This window comes from Podarcis tiliguerta (genome assembly GCF_965153285.1).
Source record: "Podarcis tiliguerta genome assembly, chromosome: 2".
Taxonomy (NCBI): domain Eukaryota; kingdom Metazoa; phylum Chordata; class Lepidosauria; order Squamata; family Lacertidae; genus Podarcis; species Podarcis tiliguerta.
In genome coordinates, this window is record NC_139535.1 from 2,524,956 (window position 1) to 2,534,186 (window position 9,231).

A 9,231-nucleotide genomic window follows, 5' to 3' on the forward strand; every position below is an offset into this window, starting at 1 on the left:
CGCCGCAACCCCAGAGTCACAGTATTTTAGTATTCTTTTGGAAGCCGCCCAGAATGGCTGGGGAAGCCCAGCCAGATGGGCGGGGTATAAATAATAAATTATTATTATTATTATTATTATTATTATTATTATTATTATTATTCACGACTGGACCTAATGGTCAGGGGTCCCTTTACCTTTAGACTTTGGGAAAACAGAAATCTCTCTGCCAGTCCCTAAATTCTGGAATTCACTCCATTCAGGTGTAAACTGTGTTGTCTGAATATATTCATGGGCATCCAGCCTCTTCTGTTCTGTTTCACTTTTTCTGCTCTGTTTGGCATGTTTTGTTTTCTTTTGTAATTGTGTAAGCTGTTTTAATGGTTTTTACAATTTCATGCGGTTATGCCAATGAGGGACGAGGGTGGCGCTGTGGGTTAAACCACAGAGCCTAGGACTTGTTGATCAGAAGATTAACGGTTCGAATCCCCGCAACGGGGTGAGCTCCCATTGCTCAGTCCCTGCTCCTGCCAACCTAGCAGTTCGAAAGCACGTCAAGTGCAAGTAGATAAATAGGTACCACTCTGGCGGGAAGGTAAACGGCGTTTCCGTGCGCTGCTCTGGTTCACCAGAAGCAGCTTAGTCATGCTGGCCACATGACCCAGAAGCTGTACGCTGGCTCCCTCGGCCAATAAAGCGAGATGAGTGCCGCAACCCCAGAGTCGGTCACAACTGGACCTAATGGTCAGGGGTCCCTTTACCTTTACCTATACCATTGGAATTTGCCTTGGGGCCTTATTGAGAGGGGCAGGTAACAAATAAATAGGTAAGCCCGTGGAAACTGCCCAAACTCACCTTTGAGTTATGTATAAAGAATCCACTTAATAAACCAGTTTAAGTTACTTCTGGAACAAGTGGTGGAGCCCATCTCCATGTCCAAGCCTAATAAACGCCATACTGGGAGGCTTTGAAGCATTCTGATAGAAATTGCATAAAGAGGCACAGGTGCAGATAATCGTGTGTGTACAGGTAAGGCTGAGGGAACATGGATCCCAGGCAGAGCCCCTGTTGGCCTTTGCCTCACCTGATACCTGCCGTGTCATGAGTGTGTACAGGAGCCAGGCCCTGTGACCAGGACTGGGGCCTTCCTAAGTTTGTTCTGGAGAGGCAAGGCGAGGTGGCACAGGTGAGGCCGATTGGTAACTCCCAGCACCTGGTGGCAAGAGCCGGGAAGGGTCAGCATTTCCCTTCGGCTCTTTGTCGCAGCAACACATTCCCTGCCTTGCTGAGTTTGGTTCCTTGACTCCTTGCTTCTTGATCCTCGGACCCCTGACTTCATGACACCTTGTTTCCTGACCTTCAGACCCTTGGCTTCTTGACTCCCGGCTCTCTGACCTGCGGACTCTTGGCTTCCTGACTCCTGGCTTCTGGACCCCCGTTCCTGCTCCCACCCCGCCATCCTGCCCCCGGTCCCGACATCCCCAGCCAGGACTTCGATCGTCCGTGAACCGGACCATGACATGCCGTGAGAGGAGATTGCTTCAAAACACACACTTCCAGAGGGCAAGATTGGGGCACAACCTTCCACGTGCCATGTTTCCTTTTGCAGCTATGTTTTGAATTTAAAAACGGGTTCAGCAGTCGCTTTCCCCTTTTCCTTTCCACCAGGTGCACTCCTTTCTTCCGTCTGGATAGTCCCTCTGAAACCTTCAAAGTGTGGAGGGTGGGCCTTAGGCTCCATCTCCCGGATTGGCTCTCCCCCCTCTGCTCCATCCCATTGGCTCTCTGTTTTGTCACTGCCAGAGAACAGGTTTCCCTGCCTTTTCATCTCCAGAGGTCAACAAATATGGGGGAGGGGAATCTACATGCATGGTGAGGGTGGGGGTATAGAAGCAAACCTTTGGCAGTGAGTTTGGACTGCTCTGAGACGGCATCCAAACCATAAACACATGTCAAGTATAGAGCAGGTGGGTATGGATTGACCACAACAGCAGCCCTGTGGGTCAAATGGGGAGTTCCTGGCAGCCCTAAGGTGGCTACAAGGACACGGGTGGCGCTGTGGTCTAAACCACTGAGCCTCTTGGGCTTGCCGATCAGGAGATTGGCGGTTCGAATCCCCGCAACGGGGTGAGCTCCTGTTGCTCCGTCCCAGTTCCTGCCCACCTAGCAGTTCAAAAGCACGTCAATGTGCAAGTAGATAAATAGGTACCGCTGCGGCAGGAAGGTAAACGGTGTTTCTGTGTGCTCTGGCTTCCATCACAGTGTTCCGTTTTCACAAGCGGTTTAGTCCTGCTGGCCACATGACCCGGAAAGCTGTCTGTGGACAAACGCCAGCTCCCGTGGCCTGAAAGTGAGACGAGAGCCACAACCCCATATTTGCCTTTGACTCGACTTAACCATCTTTACCTTTAGCTTTTACCTAAGGTAAATGGCGAGGAGGTGGAGAGGGTTGGTAGTTTTAAATACCTGGGCATTTATATCTCTGAGGACCTCTCATGGACTGCAAATATTAACATGGTTGTGAGGAAGGTGCAGGGGAGGTTGTATTTCCTGAGAATGCTCAGGGGACTGAATCTATCTCAGCACCTACTCCTGTCCTATTATCACAGTACCATCGAGAGTGTCTTAACCTATAGTATATTATCGTGGTATGGAAGCAGCTCTGAAACGGATAAAAAAGCTTTACTGAGAATAACAAAAATTGCCCAGAATGTTATAGGGCTCCAGCTACCAACCCTGGATGAGATCTTCACGTCTCGCACTTTGAAGAAGTCACACAATATCCTGAGAGATCCCACCCATCCTGCTCACAACTTCTTTGAACTGTTGCCTTCGGGCAGAAGATATAGGACAATGAAAACACGAACCACACGCCTTCTGAATAGTTTCTATCCAAGAGCTCTGATTGCACTAAATAATGATCTCAGGGCCAGTTGTAAGAAATAGCAAGCAGGGAGTAGGAAGGAATGAGATAGGGTTTAGGTCATGCTATGCTTTTAATAGGTCATGTTATATTCTGGATTATGTATGTTTTATAGATTATGTCTGAATGGGATGAGAGTGTTGGAGGTACGTGCAAATGTGTATGTGAAGCCGATCTTTGGGTGGGTGTTTGATTTTCGTTGTTGTGTATACTGTGTATATACGGACAATGACAAATAAATTTCTATTCTATTCTATTTCTATTCTATTCTATTCTAAGGTGGCTCATGGGCTGGAAGCTCCAGCCACTGCCCAAAAAGGAAACCTTGACCGTGACTCTTGTGTATGTGCTTTTCCCTGCAAGTTAAGTGTCATGGACTGGTTTTGATGCAGAGGAATGGTGGGAGGAACCAGCTGGGGGGAAACTCCAAGGGAAGAAGTCTCAGAGCCTGGGGAGTGGTGGTGACCCCTCCCTTGGGGATTGCTTGGGGAAAGCCCTGGAGAGGAGGAGACATCCTGTAGACGACTGTGGGGAGGAAGGGATCTTTAGTCTCGGCAACTGTTTTTATTGAGTAATAGAAGAGTTAACCCCGGCTTTGAACTATGTCCTTTACAGATGGGAATGTTCTGTGACAGTTAGACATGGTCAGCTACCAGCCCCACCAACTTCTCAGAGTCTGGAGTCACATCTGGGAGTTTTTGCAGACGTGTGTTATTCTAGTCCTGCACCTGTGTGTACAACCACATAGGAAGTTCAGAAAATTGCGGAGTCAATGCTTCTTCCCTTAAATTATTATCAAAATCATAGTGATTTTTTTTTTTTCATTTTCATTTCAACAGAGCTCCAGAGATTTGTCCAAAGATTGCCCTTGCAACCACCGAAGTAAACATCAAAATTAAGAGCTACACAATGTCTTCTTCTTCTTTGGCAATCACTCATAGCCGAGTAAGATTGTCTTCCATAAACATGGTTTTAACAATGAGTCCGTAAGTGACTGTGGAGGCCAATTCTGGATCCACACATCCTTCCACAGTGGGGATATTGATTTCTGGGCGGAAGTTGATCATGGTGTGAATTTGCTAAGCATGCCTTCTTCTTAGCACGTTTCTCCCTTGCTTCCTGAGTTTGAGTGTCTTCAAAGCCCATGACACCTTTGGTAAAGGCTGTTCTCCCATTGGAGCACTCGCAGGCCAGTGTTTCCCAACTGTTGGTGTTTATACTACATTTTTTTTTTAAATTGCCTCGAGACAGTCTTTAAACCCTTTTGTTGACCACCAGCATTACGCTTTCCATTTTTAAGTTTGGAATAAAGTAGTTGCTTTGGAAGACGATAATCAGGCACCCGCACAACATGACCAGTCCAACGAAGTTGATGTTGAAGAATCATTGCTTCAACATTGGTGATCCTTGCTTCTTCCAGTACACTGGTATTAGTTCGCCTGTCTTCCCAAGTGATGTGTAAAAATTTTCTGATACACCGTTGATGGAATGTTTCAAGGAGTTGGAGATGGCGTTTATAAGTGGTCCATGTTTCACAAGCATACAGTAAGGTTGGTAGTACAATAGCTTTGTAAACAAGCATTTTGATTTCCCTGCAAATGTCCCAGTCCTCACTTTGCACTTCAATCGGGAGAAAGCCGCACTTGCAGAGCTCAGGCGATGCTGGATTTTGGCATCAATGTCGGCCCTTGTGGAAAGATAACTGCCCAGGTAGGAGAAGTGATCGACATTTTCCAACGTTACACCATTGAGTTGGATTTGTGGCACTGCAGAGGGGTTATTTTGTACTTGTTGGTGCAACACTTTGGTTTTTTGGATGTTGAGCAATAGGCCAAGCTTTTTGTAAGCTTCTGTGAAAATATTTAGGGTGGTTTGGAGGTCATCTACAGAGTGTGTACACACTTCGTTGTCATCAGCGTACTGAAGCTCTATGATGGAAGTTACGGTAACCTTACTCTTTGCTTTCAGCCTGCTCAGATTGAAGCGCTTTCCATACTTAACCTTATGTGTTGAAACTGGTCAAAGTTATCACTGCTCTAGTAGCTTCTTTTTTTTTACACCACAATTTTACCCGAAAGGGTTCCCAACAAACCATCCTTTCGGGAATTAGACAGGGTGTAGCAGAATATCTAAGTGGACACAATTATGGCGTGACCTTATAACCCTTGCCAATTTCACCTTTGTCCTTTTAATTATTCCAGTGACCTGAAACGTTTTATACTATGATGCCAATAAATGTATTTGATTTGAAGAAGCAGAGGAAGATGTTTGCCTAACAACAGTTGGACTAGAAGCTGTTGTTTGACTGGCCCTTTGAAAAAATATCCGTGGGTGTACAATCATACCTCAATTGCACATTATTTGCAAAAGTAGTCACACTGACCTCAGAGAGGCACTAGCTGCCTCAAGATCAGTAGGGTTCATTAGTGTCATGAACTAGCAGGACATCAAGGAAGGGAAAGAGGGTCCCAGTGAGGGGTATATCTGTAATTGGTACTTACAGAAGCAAGCCGAAGAAGAGGAAGGGGAGGTTGGCGACTTAGGAGGTACTGTTTGGACCTCAGAGGACATTGAAGGGGCAGCCAAGAGTTCACAGGAGCCAAGGGAAGTGGACACATCACCAGAACCGGAGGTGCCCCCTTCTCTGTGAGTTCAGGGCAGGTGACAATCACATGTTTTCTTAAGAGGAGAGAGACAGCTAGGGCAAGCTCAGGTCCGTCTTTCCGTACACCCATGTTCAGCCCACGTCTTCAGCACCTGCATGGGCTGGGTGACGGAAGCACCTTCTCCGACCTTCCGATCGCAGGAACAGCAACACAGCATTCCTGAGGAATAGGTCCTGGTGCTGTGGACTCGCTCATGTGAGCACCTCAAATACAGCAGAGTAACGGAAGCAAAGCTGTGGAGGTTTTGTAGCATACCTAATTTATTTCTGCTGATTAAACAACTAAAAGAACATAACAGACATGTACGAGAGAAACAGCTTTCATGCTGAGATCCTGTCTCTAGACAGATCAAAGGAAAAGCACGTAGTACTGGAGACGGAAGTCTGGAAGAGTAGTTTCCACCCCCTCCTTTCTCACAGACAGAAAGTAAAACAAACATGATCTGGTGATCCTTGCAATGGAAGGGATGAAAATACTGACACCGTCAACTAAGACTGGGAGGGAAGCAAGGCAGAGACTCAGTGTCTGCTCAACTGTCACTGTTGATGGACAACGGTGTGATTCTTTCAGGAGCTCCACTTGACTGTGGTTTTGGAACCGACCCTAGAACTCCAATCCTGGATCTTTATCAAAGGTTTCGAATGTCCATTTGACTTTGAACCTTTCTCAATTCATTGGACCTGAACCTGTTGGTTATTGGACGGTCTGACTCCCTTGGGACTGTTGTCAATAGCAATCTCTACTTTGGCTACAAGGCTCGCTGTATGTGGCCACTTACACAATAATTCTGAACTTACTTACATCATTCATGATTTATGTAAATGGAAGAAATGTTTACATCTAAGAAGCTATATGCTCATGACATGTATATGGGTTTCAAAGCTGTTGTGGTGCACATCTGTTGTAAAAATGGAATGTTTCAAGATTCAGATGCTATCCTAAGCATTCGTTGTCAAGTGCTCCTTTGTATTCAGATCAGGCCTCAGTAAAATAATGTAGCACTTGGGGAGAAAGATGCAGCCCAGGAGCCCAGCACTGGAGGCCAACATAGAGAAGACCTGCACGGCTACCATGTACTTCCCCTTGGTGCTCAGGTAGGTGGGCACAAAGGACACCCAAACACTGCAGAAGACCAGCATGCTGAAGGTGATCAGCTTGGCTTCATTGAATGCCCCAGGCAGCTTCCTGGCTAGGAAAGCCACCGTGAAGCAGATGGCAGCCAGGAAGCCCATGTAGCTGAGGGCACCATAGAACATGGCCACAGACCCTTGGTTACATTGCAGAACAATTTCTCCCATGTGGGAGTGCATGTCGGAGTCTGGAAATGGGGGTGAGAATCCCAACCAGATGGTACAGATGATTACTTGGACACTGGACCAGGAAATGACAATGGAGTTGGCTAGACTCCTCCCCAGCCATCTCCTCACCCTGTTCCCTGGCTTTGTAGCCAGAAAGGCGAGCACCACAGTGATGGTTTTGGCCAACACAGAAGAAACTGCAACTGTGAAGATCACACAGAAAGCTATTTGCTGGAGAAGGCAGGTGACTTTTCTTGGCTGCCCAAGGAACAGGAAGGAGGACGAGAAGGAGAGCAGGAGGGAGACGAGGAGGATGTAGGAGAGATCCCGGTTGTTGGCTTTGACGATGGGAGTGTGTTTGTATTTAATAAAGACTCTTAACACAAAACCAGTGGTTAAGGACAAGAATAGAGCAATGGACGCCAGGACTATTCCCAAAGAGCCTTCAAAGGCCAGAAAGGTGATCAATTTGGGAAGACATTGAAAGTGATCCTTGTTTGGATACTGGTCTTCTGGACATTTGCTGCATTGTTCTGCATCTGCAAACAACAGAGTAGGCAAGATGATGTATATAATATGCTGGGAATCATTTATATTAAAAAAAACATTTGTGAACTTGATTGTACCTTTGTGGTTTTTAGCATATAAAACTACCAACTCCTTTTTTAAATTTGGTGGAAAGTTTTAATTTAATTGACATTTGGAGATTTAAACATCCACTGGAAAGACAATATACTTTCTTCTCCAAGCCAAATCATTCTACCGCAGCTTGATTATACCTTTGTGGTGACCAATGGTTTTTAGCATGTAAATTTGTCCTATTTTAGTGTAGCAAAGAACCATTTCCTCATTGGCTCAGACCATTGGTCCATCCAGCCTAGTGCTGTGTACTCTGACTTAGGTGAACCATTTCCATCATGTCACGACATAGAATCATAGAATCACAGAATCATAGAGTTGGAAGAGACCACAAGGGCCATCGAGTCCAACCCCCTGCCAAGCAGGAAACACCATCAGAGCACTCCTGACATATGGTTGTCAAGCCTCTGCTTAAAGACCTCCAAAGAAGGAGACTCCACCACACTCCTTGGCAGCAAATTCCACGGTCGAACAGCTCTTACTGTCAGGAAGTTCTTCCTAATGTTTAGGTGGAATCTTCTTTCTTGTAGTTTGGATCCATTGCTCCGTGTCCGCTTCTCTGGAGCAGCAGAAAACAACCTTTCTCCCTCCTCTATGTGACATCCTTTTATATATTTGAACATGGCTATCATATCACCCCTTAACCTCCTCTTCTCCAGGCTAAACATGCCCAGCTCCCTTAGACGTTCCTCATAAGGCATCGTTTCCAGGCCTTTGACCATTTTGGTTGCCCTCCTCTGGACACGTTCCAGTTTGTCAGTGTCCTTCTTGAACTGTGGTGCCCAGAACTGGACACAGTACTCCAGGTGAGGTCTGACCAGAGCAGAATACAGTGGCACTATTACTTCCCTTGATCTAGATGCTATACTCCTATTGATGCAGCCCAGAATTGCATTGGCTTTTTTGGCTGCCGCGTCACACTGTTGCCTCATGTCAAGTTTGTGGTCAACCAATCATCCATCAAGGAAATCCTGCCTGTTGGCTGCGGAATCCCAATTCATTATGGAAGATCCCAGGATTCGTAGGAAGTGCGCTTGGGATATTTTGCAAAGCAATTGCTCCACCACGGAGCTATAGCCTCTTAGAGACTCAGTGAATGAATGAATGAATGAATGAATGAATGAATGAATGAATGAATGAATGAAACTTTATTCCCCACTAAGGGTTACCTCTAGAGAGGCTTACCTTCTTGAGAGGAGATGGTCCCTTCTGCGCAGGCAACACAATTATAGCAGCAAATTGGCTCTCCTTCCTGAACCTCCATGGAATATCCCTGGCGACAGCTTTCAGTGCACCTTGCCTGAGGAAGTGTCTAAATCGCATAGACAAGGACAATCAAGCAAAACATGTTAGGAGTCATGCAAATGACTCATATGGTTTGAACAGACCCAGGGGGACATTAACATTTCCAGAAGTAGTTCTTTTGATGGAGAGCTATAGAGAGTGGCTACTATAACATGCTCTGTGTGGGACTGACCTTGTGAAATGTTCAGAAACTTCCAAGGCATACAAAATGTTCCATCTGGGGATTGATATTTCTTTGGATCGGTGGCGAAAGGTGGGAGATACAGCACCTTTTACATTGAATATTTATATTGATTTTTAAATCCATTTGTGATAAACTTGTCATACAGTAAAATACAATAGGTAAGAAATTGTATTGGGCATGGTCGGCCATTTGGTGTTAAAGAAGGACAGAACTTTCTTTATGTATGCTACAACGGCA